Below are 23,231 nucleotides of genomic sequence, written 5' to 3'. Positions count from 1 at the left end.
TTGGATATCCATTGATAATTTTTGTGTGATTTTGTTGTCAGCACATTCAACTATGTAAAGAAAAAAGTATTTAATAAGATTATTTCTTTCATTCAGATCTAGGATGTGTTGTTTAAGTGTTCCTTTTATTTTTTTGAGCAGTATATGTTGTTAGTGTGTGTCTGTATGTATATATGTTGTCAGTGTGTGTCTGTTGTCAGTGTGTGTCTGTAGGTATATATGTTGTTAGTGTGTGTCTGTATGTATATATGTTGTCAGTGTGTGTCTGTATGTATATATGTTGTCAGTGTGTGTCTGTTGTTAGTGTGTGTCTGTATGTATATATGTTGTTAGTGTGTGTCTGTTGTTAGTGTGTGTCTGTAGGTATATATGTTGTTAGTGTGTCTGTATGTATATATGTTGTCAGTGTGTGTCTGTATGTATATATGTTGTCAGTGTGTGTCTGTATGTATATATGTTGTCAGTGTGTGTCTGTTGTTAGTGTGTGTCTGTATGTATATATGTTGTTAGTGTGTGTCTGTTGTCAGTGTGTGTCTGTATGTGTGTATGTTGTTAGTGTGTGTCTGTTGTCAGTGTGTGTCTGTATGTATATATGTTGTTAGTGTGTGTCTGTATGTATATATGTTGTCAGTGTGTGTCTGTTGTTAGTGTGTGTCTGTATGTATATATGTTGTCAGTGTGTGTCTGTATGTATATATGTTGTCAGTGTGTGTCTGTTGTTAGTGTGTGTCTGTATGTGTGTATGTTGTTAGTGTGTGTCTGTTGTCAGTGTGTGTCTGTATGTGTGTATGTTGTTAGTGTGTGTCTGTTGTCAGTGTGTGTCTGTATGTATATATGTTGTTAGTGTGTGTCTGTATGTATATATGTTGTCAGTGTGTGTCTGTATGTATAAATGTTGTTAGTGTGTGTCTGTTGTCAGTGTGTGTCTGTATGTGTGTATGTTGTTAGTGTGTGTCTGTTGTCAGTGTGTGTCTGTATGTATATATGTTGTCAGTGTGTATCTGTTGTTAGTGTGTGTCTGTATGTATATATGTTGTTAGTGTGTGTCTGTTGTCAGTGTGTGTCTGTATATATATATGTTGTCAGTGTGTATCTGTTGTTAGTGTGTGTCTGTATGTATATATGTTGTCAGTGTGTGTCTGTATGTATATATGTTGTTAGTGTGTGTCTGTTGTCAGTGTGTGTCTGTATGTATATATGTTGTTAGTGTGTGTCTGTATGTATATATGTTGTCAGTGTGTATCTGTTGTTAGTGTGTGTCTGTATGTATATATGTTGTCAGTGTGTGTCTGTATGTATATATGTTGTTAGTGTGTGTCTGTATGTATATATGTTGTTAGTGTGTGTCTGTTGTCAGTGTGTGTCTGTATGTATATATGCTGTCAGTGTGTATCTGTTGTTAGTGTGTGTCTGTATGTGTGTATGTTGTTAGTGTGTGTCTGTTGTCAGTGTGTGTCTGTATGTATATATGTTGTCAGTGAGTGTCTGTATGTATAAATGTTGTCAGTGAGTGTCTGTATGTATATATGTTGTCAGTGAGTGTCTGTATGTATAAATGTTGTTAGTGTGTGTCTGTTGTCAGTGTGTGTCTGTATGTATATATGTTGTCAGTGTGTGTCTGTTTGTATATATGTTGTTAGTGTGTGTCTGTATGTATATATGTTGTCAGTGTGTGTCTGTTGTCAGTGTGTGTCTGTATGTGTGTATGTTGTTAGTGTGTGTCTGTATGTATATATGTCGTCAGTGTGTGTCTGTATGTATATATGTTGTCAGTGTGTGTCTTTATGTATATATGTTGTTAGTGTGTGTCTGTTGTCAGTGTGTGTCTGTATGTGTGTATGTTGTTAGTGTGTGTCTGTATGTATATATGTTGTCAGTGTGTGTCTGTATGTATATATGTTGTCAGTGTGTGTCTGTATGTATATATGTTGTCAGTGTGTGTCTGTTGTTAGTGTGTGTCTGTATGTATATATGTTGTTAGTGTGTGTCTGTTGTCAGTGTGTGTCTGTAGGTATATATGTTGTTAGTGTGTCTGTATGTATATATGTTGTCAGTGTGTGTCTGTATGTATATATGTTGTCAGTGTGTGTCTGTATGTATATATGTTGTCAGTGTGTGTCTGTTGTTAGTGTGTGTCTGTATGTATATATGTTGTTAGTGTGTGTCTGTTGTCAGTGTGTGTCTGTATGTGTGTATGTTGTTAGTGTGTGTCTGTTGTCAGTGTGTGTCTGTATGTATATATGTTGTTAGTGTGTGTCTGTATGTATACATGTTGTCAGTGTGTGTCTGTTGTTAGTGTGTGTCTGTATGTATATATGTTGTCAGTGTGTGTCTGTATGTATATATGTTGTCAGTGTGTGTCTGTTGTTAGTGTGTGTCTGTATGTGTGTATGTTGTTAGTGTGTGTCTGTTGTCAGTGTGTGTCTGTATGTGTGTATGTTGTTAGTGTGTGTCTGTTGTCAGTGTGTGTCTGTATGTATATATGTTGTTAGTGTGTGTCTGTATGTATACATGTTGTCAGTGTGTGTCTGTTGTTAGTGTGTGTCTGTATGTATATATGTTGTCAGTGTGTGTCTGTATGTATATATGTTGTCAGTGTGTGTCTGTTGTTAGTGTGTGTCTGTATGTGTGTATGTTGTTAGTGTGTGTCTGTTGTCAGTGTGTGTCTGTATGTGTGTATGTTGTTAGTGTGTGTCTGTTGTCAGTGTGTGTCTGTATGTATATATGTTGTTAGTGTGTGTCTGTATGTATATATGTTGTCAGTGTGTGTCTGTATGTATAAATGTTGTTAGTGTGTGTCTGTTGTCAGTGTGTGTCTGTATGTGTGTATGTTGTTAGTGTGTGTCTGTTGTCAGTGTGTGTCTGTATGTATATATGTTGTCAGTGTGTATCTGTTGTTAGTGTGTGTCTGTATGTATATATGTTGTTAGTGTGTGTCTGTTGTCAGTGTGTGTCTGTATGTATATATGTTGTCAGTGTGTATCTGTTGTTAGTGTGTGTCTGTATGTATATATGTTGTCAGTGTGTGTCTGTATGTATATATGTTGTTAGTGTGTGTCTGTTGTCAGTGTGTGTCTGTATGTATATATGTTGTTAGTGTGTGTCTGTATGTATATATGTTGTCAGTGTGTGTCTGTATGTATATATGTTGTCAGTGTGTATCTGTTGTTAGTGTGTGTCTGTATGTATATTTGTTGTTAGTGTGTTTCTGTATGTATATATGTTGTCAGTGTGTGTCTGTTGTTAGTGTGTGTCTGTATGTATATATGTTGTCAGTGTGTGTCTGTATGTATATATGTTGTCAGTGTGTGTCTGTTGTTAGTGTGTGTCTGTATGTGTGTATGTTGTTACTGTGTGTCTGTTGTCAGTGTGTGTCTGTATGTGTGTATGTTGTTAGTGTGTGTCTGTTGTCAGTGTGTGTCTGTATGTATATATGTTGTTAGTGTGTGTCTGTATGTATATATGTTGTCAGTGTGTGTCTGTATGTATAAATGTTGTTAGTGTGTGTCTGTTGTCAGTGTGTGTCTGTATGTGTGTATGTTGTTAGTGTGTGTCTGTTGTCAGTGTGTGTCTGTATGTATATATGTTGTCAGTGTGTATCTGTTGTTAGTGTGTGTCTGTATGTATATATGTTGTTAGTGTGTGTCTGTTGTCAGTGTGTGTCTGTATGTATATATGTTGTCAGTGTGTATCTGTTGTTAGTGTGTGTCTGTATGTATATATGTTGTCAGTGTGTGTCTGTATGTATATATGTTGTTAGTGTGTGTCTGTTGTCAGTGTGTGTCTGTATGTATATATGTTGTTAGTGTGTGTCTGTATGTATATATGTTGTCAGTGTGTGTCTGTATGTATATATGTTGTCAGTGTGTATCTGTTGTTAGTGTGTGTCTGTATGTATATATGTTGTCAGTGTGTGTCTGTATGTATATATGTTGTTAGTGTGTGTCTGTATGTATATATGTTGTTAGTGTGTGTCTGTTGTCAGTGTGTGTCTGTATGTATATATGTTGTCAGTGTGTATCTGTTGTTAGTGTGTGTCTGTATGTGTGTATGTTGTTAGTGTGTGTCTGTTGTCAGTGTGTGTCTGTATGTATATATGTTGTCAGTGAGTGTCTGTATGTATAAATGTTGTCAGTGAGTGTCTGTATGTATATATGTTGTCAGTGAGTGTCTGTATGTATAAATGTTGTTAGTGTGTGTCTGTTGTCAGTGTGTGTCTGTATGTATATATGTTGTCAGTGTGTGTCTGTTTGTATATATGTTGTTAGTGTGTGTCTGTATGTATATATGTTGTCAGTGTGTGTCTGTATGTATATATGTTGTCAGTGTGTGTCTGTATGTATATATGTTGTCAGTGAGTGTCTGTATGTATAAATGTTGTCAGTGAGTGTCTGTATGTATATATGTTGTCAGTGTGTGTCTGTATGTATATATGTTGTCAGTGTGTGTCTGTATGTATATATGTTGTTAGTGTGTGTCTGTTGTCAGTGTGTGTCTGTAGGTATATATGTTGTTAGTGTGTCTGTATGTATATATGTTGTCAGTGTGTGTCTGTATGTATGTATGTTGTCAGTGTGTGTCTGTATGTATATATGTTGTCAGTGTGTGTCTGTTGTTAGTGTGTGTCTGTATGTATATATGTTGTCAGTGTGTGTCTGTATGTGTGTATGTTGTTAGTGTGTGTCTGTATGTATATATGTTGTCAGTGTGTGTCTGTATATATATATGTTGTCAGTGTGTGTCTGTATGTATATATGTTGTCAGTGTGTGTCTGTATGTATATATGTTGTCAGTGTGTGTCTGTATGTATATATGTTGTTAGTGTGTGTCTGTATGTATATATGTTGTTAGTGTGTGTATGTTGTCAGTGTGTGTCTGTATGTGTGTATGTTGTTAGTGTGTGTCTGTATGTGTGTATGTTGTTAATGTGTGCATGTTGTTAATGTGTGCATGTTGTTAATGTGTGTATGTTGTTAATGTGTGTATGTTGTTAATGTGTGTATGTTGTTAATGTGTGTATGTTGTTAATGTGTGTCAGTTGTTAATATGTGCATGTTGTTAATGTGTGTATGTTGTTAATGTGTGCGTGTTGTTAATGTGTGTATGTTGTTAATGTGTGTATGTTGTTAATGTGTGTATGTTGTTAATGTGTGTCAGTTGTTAGTGTGTGTCTGTTATTAGTGTGTGTCTGTTGTTGGTGTGTGTCTGTTATTAGTGTGTGCATGTTGTTTGTGTTTGAGTGTTATTAGTGTGTGTCTGTTGTTTGTGTGTGTCTGTTGTTGGTGTGTGTCTGTTGTTGGTGTGTGTCTGTTATTAGTGTGTGCATGTTGTTTGTGTTTGAGTGTTATTAGTGTGTGTCTGTTGTTTGTGTGTGCATGTTGTTGGTGTGTGTCTGTTGTTGGTGTTTGTCTGTTATTAGTGCGTGCATGTTGTTGGTGTGTGTCTGTTATTAATGTGTGTCTGTTGTTTGTGTGTGTCTGTTGTTGGTGTGTGTCTGTTGTTGGTGTGTGTCTGTTATTAGTGCGTGCATGTTGTTGGTGTGTGTCTGTTATTAGTGTGTGTCTGTTGTTTGTGTGTGTCTGTTATTAGTGCGTGCATGTTGTTGGTGTGTGTCTGTTATTAGTGTGTGTCTGTTGTTTGTGTGTGTCTGTTATTAGTGTGTGCATGTTGTTTGTGTGTGTCTGTTATTAGTGTGTGTCTGTTGTTTGTGTGTGTCTGTTATTAGTGTGTGCATGTTGTTTGTGTGTGTCTGTTATTAGTGTGTGTCTGTTGTTTGTGTGTGTCTGTTATTAGTGTGTGCATGTTGTTGGTGTGTGTCTGTTATTAGTGTGTGTCTGTTGATAGTGTATCTCGGGCCTATTTGCCATGCCCTTCCACGCACGTGTTCAGAGAATGGGGACATCACGTGGAGATTAACAAACAATCAGATTGGCCTGAATGAGCAGTGGCCTGTGTGTTTTTCCAACCCGCATCATGCTTCCGTGCAAATTATGTTATACAAACCAGTCCATCGTAATGACTTACAATAGACATGTAAAAAAGGATGTTAATGGTTTATGTGACACCTGATAGAATTTGCATTTATGTTAATTAATGTTTCTTCTAACGGCACAAACTGTCTTGGAGGTTCACGATAGCCGCCCCCTGCCAAGTCGGCATCACCCTGGAGTCCAGGAAGTCTGTGTGGCATCTGCTTTTCTCTCTGGGTGTTGTCAGAACATCTGTTGTTGTGTTGTGAGGTCGTAGCGATGGCCTCTATCCTGCTCCTCTCAGCACTTCTACAATAAAATCCTTTCTTTTTTTCGCGCTGAATCTTCAGTCTTTTCATGGCTATTCTGAAGAATAGAGAACAGTTGTGTCCTGTCAGCTGGTTTGTCATGAGTAGGCCTTGGTCTTCCAGGTAGTCAATGAGGAAGGTTGCACTGTGTTTTAAAATTAAATGGTCCATCTGTGGGATTTGAATCCTTTTTAGTAAAAACAATACTGTATATACTAAACACACATTGAACAACACTATTAGAGCTGTGTGTGTGTGTGTGTGTGTGTGTGTGTGTGTGTGTGTGTGTGTGTGTGTGTGTGTGTGTGTGTGTGTGTGTGTGTGTGTGTGTGTGTGTGTGTGTGTGTGTGTGTGACCCATTAGGTCAGTGTGTGTTTATGCAGAGAAACTGCTCTTCCTATAGACTGGATGGTGTTTAGTTTAATTGACTCATCCATTCATCTCTGCAATTTATCCCTGAGTCTCTCTCTCTCTCTCTCTCTCTCTCTCTCTCTCTCTCTCTCTCTCTCTCTCTCTCTCTCGCTTGCTCTCTCTCTCTCTCTCTCTCTCTCTCTCTCTCTCTGTCTCTCGCTCTCTCTCTCGCTCTCTCGCTTGCTCTCTCTCTTGCTCTCTCTCTCTCTCTGTCTCTCGCTCTCTCTCTATCTCTCGCTCTCTTGCTTGGTCTCTCTCTTGCTCTCTCTATCTCTTTCTCTCTCACTCTCGCTCTCTCGCTTGCTCTCTCTTGCTCTCTCTCTCTCTTTCTCTCTCTCTCTGTCTCTATCTCTCGCTCTCTCGCTTGCTCTCTCTCTTGCTCTCTCTCTCTCCCTATCTCCCTCTCTCTCTCCCTATCTTCCTCTCTCTCTCTCTCTCTCTCTCTCTCTCCCTCTCTCTCTCCCTCTCTCTCTCTCTCCCTATCTCCCTATCTCTCTCCCTATCTCTCCCTATCTCCCCATCTCCCTCTCTCTTTATGTGTGATAGCAGGCATAATAATGATTGTATACTGTCTATGTCTACTCTCTGGCTAAAGAATATCACTATCATGAGGTTATGGCTAAATAATAATAAACAGACAAATGCAGTTTGTTTTCTACTGAAGTGAAATTTAAATGATCTATGACAGGATGTATTACAGCGCATAGGTTTGAGGTTAGCTATTGCTTTAATAATGTAATAACGATGGTAATATTAATGTAGTTACACATTTGTTGCATACTGTACCAGTAGTCACTTATATCCCACTGTATGACAGACATAGAACGAGCAATATTATGTTCTGATCCTCTTATTCAAAAGAATGAACAGAACAAAACTTATAGTTTTGAAATTACAGTGAATGAATCTTTAAGTGTTTAAAATCAAAGATGAATGTATATAGTACATTAGGTATATGCAGATATGTGTAAATACATACATTAGAGCTGTGTGTTGGTTGGTCAGCATCCAGCTGTCAATCAAAGAGAGTGTCAGGTGACGGTGACACACAGCAAAGACCCAGCCAATCAATATGGGGCATTGTAGTTGTCACACCCTGATCTGTTTCACCTGTCCTCGTTATTGTCTCCACCCCTTCCAGATGTCGCTTGTTTTCCCCAGTGTATTTATCCCTGTGCTTCCTGTCTCTCTTTGCCAGTTCGTCTTGTATGTCCTAGCCTACCAGTGTTTTTCCCATTTTCCTGCTTTGCCTTTTCTCCTTTTTCTAGTCCTCCCGGTTTTGACCCTTGCCTGTTCTGGACTCTGTACCCGCCTGCCTGACCATTCTGCCTGCCCTGACCTCGAGCCTGCCTGCCACTCTGTACCTCCTGGACTCTGATCTGGTTATGACCTTTTGACTGTCCATGACCATTCTCTTGCCTATTCCCTTTGGATATATTAAACATCTTAAACTCCAACTATCTGCCTCCTGTGTCTGCATTTGGGTCTCGCCTAGTGTCATGACAGTAGTAGAACGACAGAGAACATTTGGAATGACACACACACACACGCACACACACATACACTCGCTCTCTCTCACACCCACATGCGCACAGACAGACACACACACACACACTCCCCCACACACACACACACACACACACTCTTTCACACACACACTCTCTTTCCCACACACACACACACACACACACACACACACACGCAAACACACTCTCTCACACACACACACACACTCTCTCTCTCACACACACACACACACACTCTAACACACACACTCTAACACACACACACACATACGCACTGCCCCCCATCAACTTGTCTGACGCATGCAAACCATTGCAATTGTCTTGTTTGCCGACAGCAGTTCCAACCCACACATCTCCACGTGTTTCTGCCTGCAGTATTTAGACACGTTTTCCTTCAGGCATTCAGAACTACAACCCCATGGAGCAGGTCTTAACAGGAACTCAACACTGGTGGGTTTTTGTAGACGTCATTGTGACTGTGATTGTGAGACACACACACACACACACACACACACACACACACACACACACACACACACACACACACACACTGTCACTTGCGTTGTCAGTGATGACCTCTGTCTGTTCTGAAGGACATATAGAGGACTACACAGACTGATGGATCTGTATTGAACGAGCAGTTATGTGGGTGGGGTTTTTTCTTAGCCAATAATACGTTTACCTAGTGAGAAAATCCAGATGTGTTGAAGACAATGAAACGCAGTAGGTTAGCTACAGCGTGTCTGTTGCTGCCAGGCAGCTTTACAAAGAAGACAGCCAATCAATAAACTGCATGTAGACACACAGTCAGGGTGTTTTACAGGGGTGGTGAATATCGAGTATCACTCTGATGCACAAGAACACACACAACACAAAAGTCCATACTCTTACAGTAATGATGATGACAGGGAGACCCTCTCAACTGTCAGCCTTTCATCCGCTCCCTCTTTTCCCTCCTCTACTACCTCTTTTCTTCTTCCTCTCCTCCCTCCATCCCTCGCTCCACTTCTCCATCCCGTTTGCTTATTCAGTCGCTTCCTGGGGGAGAGGAAAATTCCTCACTTATCAGCTCCAACCAGACGCACACGTGTGTGTGTGTGTGTGTGTGTGTGTGTGTGTGTGTGTGTGTGTGTGTGTGTGTGTGTGTGTGTGTGTGTGTGTGTGTGTGTGTGTGTGTGTGTGTGTTTAAGAGAGAGAGAAGATAATCCCTCAACCAGGTCATTCAAGATTGATGTCTATCCATGTCCTGAGTGACTCTTAATCAGAACTTGAATCTTTGATTTTATTTTACATTTTAATCCAATAGCAAACCTTAACCCTTATCTTAACCATTCATAACCCTATCCCAAACCTTAACCCTTATCTTAACCATTCATAACCCTATCCCAAACCTTAACCATTGTCTTAACCATTCATAACCCTATCCCAAACCTTAACCCTTACCTTAACCATTCATAACCCTATCCCAAACCTTAACTCTTATCTTAACCATTCAGAATGAGAGCCTAAACTTAACCTTTAACTTTGACATTTTACTTTTGGAGAAATAGATGGATACAGAGCAGCAGGAGCAGCAAAAACACTTTGAAATGTGGCATCTGGAGAACCTGAATGAGCTTGTTGAACCAACCTCAGGGCACTGACAGAACCGCTCTAGGTGGGCGTGGATGGGTGTATTTGTGCTTGCGCAGGGGTGTGTGTGAGTGTATGTGTGCGTGTGTGTGTGTGTTGCAGATCATGGGTTTACAGAAATACTGTTGGTGTTGGAGGAGACAGGAGGAAACAGAACAGTCTGGTGGTTATCAGGAAAGTTATGTTCCCTAACCTGGAAATTATTATGATCATGAACATTTCAGAATGTCCTGGTTAATGTGGTAAATGAGATGAAGATCGGGTGGAAACACTGATGAACACATTTGTGCCTGTGTGTGTATTAGAATGCAGGGTAGTTATGAGTCATATAACGTCTCTGGGCCTGTCTCTCTTCGTTAGTCTCAGTCCTGCACATTCTGTTCACCACACACTCCTGTCCTACTGTATAATGTGCCTCTCATTCTGTTGAGTGGCAGTTTGTGTGTCAGGACCAGTGTATGCCACAGGCGGCTGGTTGCACCTTAATTGGGGAGGGCGGGCTCATTGTAATGGCTGGAACAAAGTCAATGGAAATGGTATCAAACACATCAAACACATGGTTTATGTGTTTAATACCATTCCATTTACTCCATTACAGCCATTATTATGAGCCGTCCTCAGCAGCCTCCTGTGGTGTACAGTGTATGTCTAGTAGAACTGTTTCTGTGTGGGGGGAGGGGGTACCTAGTTGAATTAAAACATGGTCAGCAGTAGAAGGCGTTCAACTACACTTTGTAAGTTACAACATATGTCATACAATATATTACACTTCCTTATTTGAGAAACTGTAGCTACACTGGCACATGCAGTGAGTGAGTGCTCTTACAAGGACACATCTGATTGGGTAGTTCCTTGTGTCACACGTGTACATGGAATCTCATCAGCTGAAGGGCTTGACAACCACGACGATGACATACAGTTTTTAACAATCACTTCGGCACTAATTTCAGAACCTTGTGGTCATTTTTCAAAACTCTAGACACAAAACTCAAAACGGTCATGTTCAAAACATTGCATTGTGCCTTCATATCTTTAAAGAAACCTTGCACTTGCAGAATCATAGGTTCAAATAACTCATTTATCATGAAATACCATAGAAACATTAGTTTAGATCACCCACACACAAGATACCGATAGTTTCACTGTGTAGTTGTTCGTACAATCATTAAATATTGTAGTACAACATATGTGATATATGTTTCATTATGGTACTACACGTAAATACATCACTGTAAAAGGACTAGTAGAGAGAATATTACAGCCACAGTGGAATTATTGAACAAGATATGAAATGTATTGATGAAATACAATAAAATCACAACATAGGTTTCTTTGTGTCTCAGTTGGTAGAGCATGGTGTTTGCAACGCCAGCATGGTGTGTGCAACGCCAGGATTGTGGGTTCGATTCCCACGGGGGGCCAGTACAAAAAAATAAAAATTGAAAATGCATGAAATGAGATGTATGCATTCACTACTGTAAGTCGCTCTGGATAAGAGCGTCTGCTAAATGACTAAAATGTAAATGTAAAATGTTTGAATCAAAGCAAAAATAATTAGCTACAAAAAAAGAAAACAACTACAGTAAAACGTCAACTGCAGTGTTCCTCACCTGGCTTACTGTAAGAACCAGAACAAAGAATTGATTTCTGTACTTCTATATTTCCATCAACCCTGTCTTGTGGATTTGGCCACAGGTTCTCATCCACATCACAATGGATGTTTTCATTAGCCAAACATCTGGGGAATAATCTTTGGGCATGGTGAATCCAGGCTGACACTGGTCTGCTGTGTTGTCATTGCATGGTGAATCCAGGCCTGACACTGGTCTGCTGTGTTGTTATTGCATGGTGAATCCAGGCCTGACACTGGTCTGCCGTGTTGTCATTGCATGGTGAATCCAGGCCTGACACTGGTCTGCTGTGTTGTCATTGCATGGTGAATCCAGGCTGACACTGGTCTGCCGTGTTGTCATTGCATGGTGAATCCAGGCTGACACTGGTCTGCTGTGTTGTCATTGCATGGTGAATCCAGGCTGACACTGGTCTGCTGTGTTGTTATTGCATGGTGAATCCAGGCTGACACTGGTCTGCCGTGTTTTCATTGCATGGTGAATCCAGGCTGACACTGGTCTGCTGTGTTGTCATTGCATGGTGAATCCAGGCTGACACTGGTCTGCTGTGTTGTTATTGCATGGTGAATCCAGGCTGACACTGGTCTGCTGTGTTGTCATTGCATGGTGAATCCAGGCTGACACTGGTCTGCTGTGTTGTCATTGCATGGTGAATCCAGGCTGACACTGGTCTGCTGTGTTGTCATTGCATGGTGAATCCAGGCTGACACTGGTCTGCCGTGATGTCATTGCATGGTGAATCCAGGCTGACACTGGTCTGCCATGATGTCATTGCATGCGTCATCCATAGCCTGGAGAAGGGTGGCTTGTTCGTGAGGGCGCCTATCATATACCTTCCACCTCCATGTGGAGAAAAAATTCTTCAATCAGGTTAAGGAAAGGAGAGTATGGGGGTAAGTACAGGGTGGTAAATTGTGGATGGGCCTGAAACCATGCTTGCACCATTTGAGCATGGTGGAACCTGACATTATCCCACACAATGACATAGGTCACGCCATCAGCTCCACAGACCTGACTTAGCTCATCAAGGAGGGTTACATTCGAACAGCGAATCATGTGGCTGCCTGCAAGTCAATATATAGAGTATATAGAGTAGAGAGCTTTAGATGTTGTTCCACCAAACATTACAACAGGCAAGATGAATAATCTAAGCAACTTTGACCGTGGTATGATTGTTGATGCCACACATGGTGATTCCAGCATCTCAGAAACAGCTGCCTTCCTGGGATTTTTACGCACTACAGTCTCTAGAGTTTACAGAGAATGGTGCGATAAACAAAACACATTCAGTGAGCGGCATTTCTGTGGGCAAAAACACCTTGTTAATGAGAGAGGTCAGAGGAGAATGTCCAGACTCGTTCAAGCTAACAGAAAGGCCACAAATGCTCAAATAACAGCTGTTAAAACAGTGGTGTGCAGAAGGGCATCTCTTAACGTACAACACCATGAATAATTCAGGCTGTTGTGGAGTCAAAAGGGGGTCCTACCCAGTACTAGATAGGTGTACCTAATAAAGTGGCCTGTGAGTGTACAGTAATGTCAAATCTGAAAACATGGTCTGGAAAAGTGGTACATGGGACCATAGAAACATTGTCTGATAAAGAATGATGATGAAATATTACATCCATAGATAATGTAGTCCAATTGGTTGATGTTCCATGGTAATTGGTGTGAATGGATCTCATTATCCTGACATGTTCATGATCTGGAATATTGTTTGTAAGTTTCCATAAAATGATGCATTAAGAGTAATGCAACAGTTACTCATCATTTTGAGCAGTTGTACCAATTGATAGTTAGATCATTGTAATGAAATGAATAGACAGTCATCTCAGATGTAATGTGTGAATTGCACTTTGAAATGGTAATACTTTGATGTTAAGTTGTCATTTTAAACAGATGATTTTAGTTCAATGAACAAATGATCTGAGCTTTATGTGTATTGTATCCAAGCAATTGGAAAAAGTGTTGAGTTTTGAAAAATGTGCATTTTGATCCTTAGTTGTGAGTTTTGTGTCTAGAGTTTTGAAAAATGACATCAAGGTTCCGAAATCAGTGCCAAAGTGATTGTAAACAACTGTAATATGGGATAGCTTTCGGCAGTATAGAACTGCCTGTTTGGATAGTTATTGGATGTTTATGTGTGTGTGTGTGTGTGTGTGTGTGTGTGTGTGTGTGTGTGTGTGTGTGTGTGTGTGTGTGTGTGTGTGTGCGTTAATGCCTAAACTTAACCTTAAACACTTTAACAAATTTGATGTTTTGAACGTAGATGAACGTCTAATTCTTACGTGAGACCGTGAGAGCTGGTAGCAGCGAATGTGCCTGCTTGCATGCATGCGTACATATGTGTGTTGAGCGGACAGTTACGCTACAGCAAGCAAGGGGCAAGCACCACTGGTCCTCCCCTGACCATGGCATCCTAGATTTGATGTGATGTTGTAATTGAGGTAGTACACAGATATCCCCAGGGACTTCTAGGCGCTCATTACCCAAGTCAACAGACATCCCTGCTGAATATATCTCTGGTATTCTCCTGTGTGGCCTGAGGGGGGCAGTGCTAGTTCAATCTCTCTGGCCTGTTACCAAACCCTGTGTTGTTTTGTAATATGTTCATGAGTTTTGTGTGGAGAGCTGTGTGTGTAGACATAGTCTTAGTTTTCCTGAGGAAGGCAGTGGTATTCTCCTCAACATTAACTTCCTCCTTTAGGCTGACTCTTGTAATGGGACCCATATCACATGGGCCCATTGTTTTTGTTTCTCCGTCCAACAGAAAGTAAATGCACTCTCCTGAACATTCACAATCAATAAATTGTTAGAATACGTGTCCCTGAAACTGACTTACAGCGACCCAACTTCCTAAAGGGCGAGCAGAGGCGACTTAAGGTTGGAATATACGCTATCCTCTCTGCTCCCCTTGAGCTCAGCCGTTACAACACACAACTGTGTGTACCTTCGTGTGTGTGTGTGTGTGTGTGTGTGTGCTTGAGTGTGTCAAAAAGAGAAATGAAAAACTCTGCCCATTATGGTTGCCATAGAAACCAGTGGCTGCTGCATCTGGCAAATTATTGGGTACTATTGGAGGGAGAAAGGGTATGAGCGAGAGAAAGACAGAGAGGAGAGAGAGAGCAAGAGAGAGAGCGAGAGAGAGAATGAGAGAGTGCGATAGAGAGAGGAGAGAGAGAGAGGAGAGAGAGCAAAGAGAGCGCGAGAGAGAGAGAGCAGGTAAAGATTGTGTGAGAGGGAGGCAGAGCTAACTGATCTTGCAAACGTTGAGAAATAAAAAGAGAAAATGGAGCATAAATTCTAAATTGCCATCCGTATTATTCTTTTATATTTTTTATTTTACCTTTCTTTAAGCAGAGAGAACATTGAGATCAGGGTCTCTTTCACAAGGGAATCCTGCATAAACAATTTCATAAGACAATCTAAAATCTAATCCAATACAAAACGGAAGGAAAATAAATATTCAAGAAAACTAATTACATTCCTCAATAAGAAGGTCCCCAATCAATATTTTACATTGGCTGAGTGGCACCAGAAGACACAATTGTAATGTATTTTGTAGGTGGTTCCAGTAATGAGATGCTTTAAAACTAAAGCGGATTTATTTAGTTTGGTGGAGGGCCAGGCCGGGCACCTGAAAGCTGATTTTGGTTGTCAGTCGAACCGTGTTTCCTTCTACACATTGGTGCTGCAGACTTCCGGGTTAATCGAGCAGTGTGATAAGAAGTAGCACGGGCAGGCGGGTCATGTTTCGGAGGACGTATGACTCGACCTTCACCTCTCCCGAGCCCATTGGGGAGTTACAGCGATGAGCCAAGATCTTAATTCTGGGAGAAAATGGGGTAAAAAAAAGAAATGCTTGTGGCCGTACTACCCAGAACACACCTGATCTCACCTGATCTTGGTAGCTAAGCAGGGTTGGGCCTGGTTAGTACTTGGACGGGAGACCACCTGAGAATACCAGGTGCTGTAAGCTATAAAAATATGTATATAGAAATTGCACATTGTGTCCTGTCTGACAGATTATTCTCAAACCACTTGCAAAAAGCCCAATCTAGGAATATTTCAGTCAGCCTTTGAACAAGAATGTAATGGTCAACAGTGTCAAAAGCCTTGGAAAGATCTATTAACAAAGGTAGCTCAATGTTTTTTATGATCTAAGCAATTTAACACATCTATATCAGGTTGAAGGCAAGACCCAGATGCAGACTGTGTCGGAGTAACAATGTTTATTACGGCAACAGGGCAGGCAAACGACAGGTCAAGGCAGGTAGGGGTCAATAACCAGAGTGGTGGGGGAAAGGTACAGGACGGCAGGCAGGCTCAGGGGCGGGTCAGGCAGAGGCCGGTAATCCAGAGGTGGGGTAAAGGTACAGGACGGCAGGCAGGCTCAGGGGCGGGTCAGGCAGAGGTCGGTAATCCAGAGGTGGGGTAAAGGTACAGGACGGCAGGCAGGCAGGCTCAGGGTCAGGGCAGAGTGGTCAGGCAGGCAGGCTCAGAGATGGGACAGGCAAGGGTCTGAACCAGGAGGCTGAGAAACAGAGAGACTGACGCGCCGCAGGCACTGAGACAAAAAAATGCTGGTTGGCTTGACAAACAAGACAAACTCGCAACAGACAAGCAGAGAATGCATATCAGTGTCCTGGTCGTGTTTTCACACCACCCACCTCGAGGGATGTGTGTGTAAGGGTGTGAATATGTTGTTCTTCAAGTAACCTACGTCTCGCTGAACAGGTTGGGGGGAGTGGAGAGATACAGTGTGTCCTTCATATGACCTGTATGTTACAGAACAGTTGGGGGCAGTCAGTGTTCATGTGTGTTTGTGAGAGGCAAGGAGAGAGAGAGAGAGAGAGAGAGAGAGAGAGAGAGAGAGAGAGAGAGAGAGAGAGAGGGTGGAGACACCAATAGGTGAATAAGGGAAGGAGGACAGAGGAGGGTCTTTGCAAGTGCAAAATCAAAGAAGAAGAAGAATCGAATAAGATTTTTTTTGATATGGCCCTTTATCCATACCTTATTTCTCATCCTCTTTATTCCCTTTTTTCTCTCTCCCCTTCCCTATCTCTCTCTACCTGTTTATGTTATAAAAGGTAGGGGAAAGGAAGAGGTCAAGAGAAAACTATTGTTCTTTTCCAGTGACCTGAGCAATGAGCCATGCTCAACCAATGTACAGCAGTTTAACATAATGACAGATACTGGCTTATGATGCGGCCACTTCAGGAAGCCAAGCGTTAGGAACATTATCATTGGTCCAGCCCACTATTTTCAGGTCAGTATAAGCAATCCCACAGACTAGACATAAATCATTCCAATAAGTGGTGGGTGTGTGTGTGTGTGTGTGTGTGTGTGTGTGTGTGTGTGTGTGTGTGTGTGTGTGTGTGTGTGTGTGTGTGTGTGTGTGTGTGTGTGTGTGTGTGTGTGTGTGTGTTTCGTATCTGTCTTCATTAGGGAGTCATTTCCCTTATTGAGTATGATGGCCGGGGAGTTTAGAGCTGGTTGTTTATCAGGGGACATTATTAAGCCATTAACACACACACACACGCACGCACGCACGCACGCACGCACACGCACACGCACACGCACACGCACACACACACACACACACACACACAGACACACATACAGACACAGAGCTGGGGCTGAGTATAAATGGAGAAGAAAAGTAAACCTTTCCTCTCCTAGGTACTGCAGTGGAGGAGAGAAGAAGATATGAGATCAGTAGTATGACAAGAACAACTGGCTTTCTGGCTTGCTCTCCTTTTCTCAGTGTGTATGTGTCTATTTCCTATCTCTCTGTCGCCTCTATCCCCTGTGTCCCCTTCCTTCTTTCTCTCTCTCTCTCTCTCTCTCCCTCCCATCCCCCTTTCTCTCTCTCCTCAGGCTGACATTGCATATGGAAATCGTTTTTTCTTTTTTCCTCCAACCCTAAACGCTACATATGCTGTTCTGACGTCTTTCTGTTGAAACTGTGTGAGTAGAGATACGTTCAGCCCAGAGTGAGAGAAGGAGAGAGAAGGAGAGAGACATTATACATCTCTGACAGTGACTGTGGGGTTGGAGATAAGAGAGGGACCACTCTATCTATTCTTCCTCTGTCAGAGTGATGTATGCCCTGCTTTCTACCTCACGTGAAATATTAGGGGACGTGTGTGTGTGAGATCTGAACACACGTTCAGTAATGTCTCAGCTCTTATCACCACTCACTCCATAGACACACACAGCTACACATGGACAGAGACGGGTACAAACAAGTTATTGTGGTAGAAGACTAATGGCTGCTGTGGCTGTGTAATAATGGTTAGAGGTTGGAGGAGCAAAGAGAGACATTACGAGATGGTGAGAGAAAGAGAGTTAAAAAAGGAATGCAGAGAGAGGAGAAAGAGTTGACGGGAGGGAACGTGACAGAGCAAGAAAGAGAGAGAGGAGAAAGAGAGAGAGGAGAAAGAGTTGACGAGAGGGAACGTGACAGAGCTAGAAAGAGAGAGAGGAGAAAGAGAGAGAGGAGAAAGAGAGAGAGGAGAAAGAGAGAGAGGAGAAAGAAAGAGAGGAGAAAGAGAGAGAGAAAGAGAGGGAGATCGAAAGAGGCAACAGTTTTCCTCAGATAATTTAGACCGTTGTGATTTATGACTTGAAGACTTCCATATTTCAAAGCTCCATATGAAGTCTTCATTTAGCTGAAACAGTATTTTCTTTACGATGCGCTATGAATCACAGCACCATAACATAAGTGCTGAGGTCATTAAATCTTTCAGTGACATTTTTGTGTGGACCACCTGTGTGTAAGGCATCTAATAAACTGATTAATAGTCACTTATATCCCCCCATAGTGCAATAAGCCTTCAAAACTGTTCATAACACTTTATAAATGCATTATATGCATATTGGCAGCAGTGTGAACCTCTCTATCAGGGTTGTGACTGCTGCTTTATCCCATGAGAGTGTTTGCAACACTGACTGAATCAAATCAAATGTTATTTGTCACATGCACCGAATACAACAGGTGTAGACCTTACAGTGAAATGCTTACTTACAAGCCCTTAACCTACAATGCAGTTTTCAGAAAATACAACAACAAAAAAGTAAGAGATAAGAATAACAAATAATTAAAGAGCAGCAGTAAATAACAATAGCGGGGCTATATACAGTGGGTTCTGGTACAGAGTCAATGTGGAGGCTATATACAGGGGATAGGGTGGTCATAGACTGAAGCTAACAGACTACTTGTCAGATTATCTGTCCTTGAGGCAGTTTTAAATGGCCAATCCACCTGTCACTCAAATGGCCTTACCAATCACACCTGCCCTCTAGAACCACCCATCACTCAGCTCTCTTCACCTAAGGCACACACACACACGCACAAACACACACAAAAGCACATGTAAACTCCTCCCCCTTTCCCCCATGCAACTTCATCCAATTTTGCACAACTGTTATTGATGCTGAAGCTATATGACAGAGTAGTACAACATCCAAGCCTTCTCATCAGTCTGGTTCAGCTACAGTCTACAGATACACAGCTGGGGTTGTCTAGCCTGTTGGGGCTAGGGGGCAGTATTTTCACGGCTGGATAAAAAAACGTACCCGATTTAATCTGGTTACTAATCCTACCCAGTAACTAGAATATGCATATACTTATTATATATGTATAGAAAACACCCTAAAGTTTCTAAAACTGTTTGAATGGTGTCTGTGAGTATAACAGAACTCATTTGGCAGGCAAAACCCTGAGACATTTTCTGACAGGAAGTGGATACCTGATGTGTTGAATTACCTTTAAGCCTATGCCATTGAAACACACATGGGTTGATTAATGTTTGGGCACTTCCTATTGCTTCCACTAGATGTCACCAGCCTTTACAAAGTGTTTTGAGTCTTTTACTGTGAGATCTGACCGAACAAGAGCCTTGGAACGGTGATGGCCGATTAGACTCTGGCGCGCGAGTTCATGTTGGGTACCCTCGTTCCAATACGTTATAAAAGAGAATGCATTCGTCCACCTTGAATATTATTCATGTTCTGGTTAAAAAAGGCACTAATGATTTATGCTATACAACGTTTGACATGTTTGAACGAACGTAAATATATTTTTTCCCCTCGTTCATGACGAGAAGTCCGGCTGGCTTAGATCATGTGCTAACAACACGGAGCTTTTTGGAGATAAATGATGAGCTTTTTTGAACAAAACTACATTCGTTATGGACCTGGGATTCCTGGAAGTGACATCTGATGAAGAGAATCAAAGGTAATGGATTATTTACATAGTATTTTCGATTTTAGATCTCTCCAACATGGCCGTTTGTCTGTATAGCAAAGCGTATTTTTCTGGGCGCAGTGCTCAGATTATTGCAAAGTGTGATTTCCCAGTAAGGTTATTTTTAAATCTGGCAAGTTGATTGCGTTCAAGAGATGTAAATCTATAATTCTTTAAATGACAATATAATATTTTACCAATGTTTTCTAATTTTAATTATTTAATTTGTGGTGCTGACTTGACTGCTGGTTATTGGAGGGAAACGATTTCCTGAACATCAACGCCATAGTAAAACGCTGTTTTTGGATATAAATATGAACTTGATAGAACTAAAATGCATTTATTGTCTAACATAATGTCCTAGGAGTGTCATCTGATGGAGATTGTTAAAGGTTAGTGCATCATTTTAGCTGGTTTTATGGTTTTGGTGACGCCTGTCTTTGAATTGACAAAACATTACACACAGCTATTGTCAATGTACTCTCCTAACATAATCTAACTTTATGCTTTCGCCGTAAAACCTTTTTGAAATCGGACAACGTGGTTAGATTAAGGAGATGTTTATCTTTCAAAGGGTGTAAGATAGTTGTATGTTTGAAAAATTAGAATTTTGACATTTATTTGGTTTCAAATTTGCCGCTCTTGAAATGCACCTGCTGTTGATAGGGTGCACCACGGGTGGCACGCTAGCGTCCCACATAGCCCCAAGAAGCTAGGTACCTTCCCATCCCTAGATATTCTACCATCTCCACTTTCTCCATCCCTTAGACATCATACATCTAATTCCCTTACTGGTGGCCCGCGGCCCACAAGTTTTTATTTAATTATTTATTGTTGAACATAAAAGACTGTAAAAGTTATTTTTATTTTGCAGTCTACAAATTATTTGTAATTATGTTCTGGGCCCCTAACCATTACGCTCAAAAAAATTAATCCTGCAGTTGAATCTAGTTGATGATCCCTGATGATCCCACTCTCTCCATCCCTTAAACATCCTACCGTCTGCACTCTCTCCATCCCTTAAACATCCTACCGTCTGCACTCTCTCCATCCCTTAAACATCCTACCGTCTGCAATCTCTCCATCCCTTAAACATCCTATCGTCTGCACTCTCTCCATCCCTTAAATATTCTACCATCTGCACTCTATCCATCCCTTAAACATCCTACAATCTGCATTCTCCATCCCTTAAACATCTTACCGTCTGCACTCTCTCCATCCCTTAAACATCCTATCGTCTGCACTCTCTCCATCCCTTAAACATCCTACCGTCTACACTCTCTCCATCCCTTAAACATCCTACCATCTGCACTCTCTCCATCCCTTAAACATCCTACCATCTGCACTCTATCCATCCCTTAAATATTCTACCATCTGCACTCTATCTATCCCTTAAATATTCTACCATCTGCACTCTATCCATCCCTTAAACATCCTACCATCTGCACTCTATCCATCCCTTAAACATTCTACCATGTGCACTCTATCCATTCCTTAAACATCCTACCATCTGCACTCTATCCATCCCTTAAATATCCTACCTTTTGCAGTCTCTCACTGGGAATGTGTAGTCTCTCATTTAGAAAAGACTGGAGGAGGAAAACTCCTCCATCTTAGTGAGGAGTGGAGGAGAATGACAATGTTTTCTCTACCTGTCAGCTGATGCCTTCTCTCGCTTCCCTGCAGTGATGGGGAAGTGAGTGAGAGGGGGATGGATGGAGAGAAAGATACCTTGGTGTCTCTAGTCCCTTCTGGGGCCCGAGAGAACGTGTGATACACACACAGTCACACAGACACACAGACACACACACAGACACACATACACAGACCCACAGAACCACAGAACCACATACACAGACACACACACACACACAGACACTGTTCCCATCTAACTCATGTTTTCTGATTTCATTTCAAAGGTCACAGATGTGCATCATAAACAGACTACAAGACAATTTACTTGTTTTACATCAAGAATTAGTCCTGAGGTTATGGAGACAGGACAGTGTGTGTGTGTGTGTGTGTGTGTGTGTGTGTGTGTGTGTGTGTGTGTGTGTGTGTGTGTGTGTGTGTGTGTGTGTGTGTGTGTGTGTGTGTGTGTGTGTGTGTGTGTGTGTGTGTGTGTGTGTGTGTGTGTGTGTGCTGCTGACATCTCCAGCCCTCAGAAGGTGAAATGGATGTTAGAGAGACCTGTAGGAAATGTGGGCGTTCAGCACCATGTGGCAGTGGACAGCGACAGTTTGGCATGAGCTTCTATCTGAACATCTGTTTTAGTCAAAAGTCCATACAATTGGCAAACCCCTGGAGTCCTGGACAATGGGTTGTGATATCCTGACCTGAAATATGTTTCCCTTATTTGTTTTCTACCTTTTATAAGAAGCAGAGTAATTCCACAGCGAGAGTAACAGTATTTATTGTGCTACAAAGAGAACAGCAAACATCCAGGTTCTCTCCAATATACTTCTGATGCTCTCTCTCTCTCTCTCTCTCTCTCTCTCTCTCTCTCTCTCTCTCTCTCTCTCTCAATGGTTCCAAAAGTGTTCTCCTATGGGGACAGCTGAAGAACCCTTTTAATAAGGGTGGTCAGTCTGACTGCGTTCTTAGTGGGAAGGAGTGGGGCTTGAGGTGTGGGTTGGAGGACAGACGCCTAGCTTCTCACCTTGGTGTGACTTTATATGTTAAACAATACTATTTATCATCTGTGTGTGAGAAAGAGAGAGAGAGGAGGGGTCAGACTGGTGGACTCTGGCTTACTGGTGTTCTTCCATGCCGTCCCTGGGAGGGGTGCGTCACTTGAGTGGGTTGAGTCACTGACGTGGTCTTCCTGTCTGGGTTGATGCCCCTCCTTGGGCTGTGCCGTGGCAGAGATCTTTGTGGGCTATACTCTGCCTTGTCCCGGGATGGTAAGTTGGTGGTTGGAGATATCCCTCCAGTGGTGTGGAGGCTGTGCTTTGGCAAAGTGGGTGGGGTTATATCCTACCTGTTTGGCCCTGTCCGGGGGTTTCATCGGATGGGGCCACAGTGTCTCCTGACCCCTCCTGTCTCAGCCTCCAGTATTTATGCTGCAGTAGTTTATGTGTCGGGGGGCTAGGGTCAGTCTGTCACATCTGGAGTATTTCTCTTGTCTTTTCCGGTGTCCTGTGTGAATTTAAATATGCTCTCTCTCATTCTCTCTTTCTCCTTCTTTCTTTCTCTCTCTCGGAGGACCTGAGCCCTAGGACCATGCCTCAGGACTACCTGGCTTGATGACTCCTTGCTGTCCCCAGTTCACCTGGCCATGCTGCTGCTCCAGTTCCAACTGTTCTGCCTGCAGCTATGGAACCCTGACCTGTTCACCGGACGTGCTACCTGTCCCAGACCTGTTGTCCCAGACCTGCTGGAACCCTGACCTATTCACCGGACGTGCTACCTGTCCCAGACCTGCTGTTTTTAACTCTCTAGAGACAGCAGGAGCGGTAGAGATACTCTCAAAGATCGGCTATGAAAAAGCCAACTGACACTTA

At 41.9% G+C, this 23,231-nt stretch overlaps 1 pseudogene; it reads left to right on the top strand.

The window, feature by feature from the left end:
* The first annotated feature begins 15,337 nt into the window (after nucleotides 1–15,337).
* On the top strand, nucleotides 15,338–15,456 carry LOC123726917 (uncharacterized; annotated as a pseudogene).
* Nucleotides 15,457–23,231: the final 7,775 nt, after the last annotated feature.

The sequence above is a fragment of the Salmo salar genome, chromosome ssa14 (assembly GCF_905237065.1).
Source record: "Salmo salar chromosome ssa14, Ssal_v3.1, whole genome shotgun sequence".
Classification (NCBI taxonomy): domain Eukaryota; kingdom Metazoa; phylum Chordata; class Actinopteri; order Salmoniformes; family Salmonidae; genus Salmo; species Salmo salar.
Note: the sequence above shows the minus strand (reverse complement) of the source record. Positions and strands in the feature narration are given on the sequence as shown.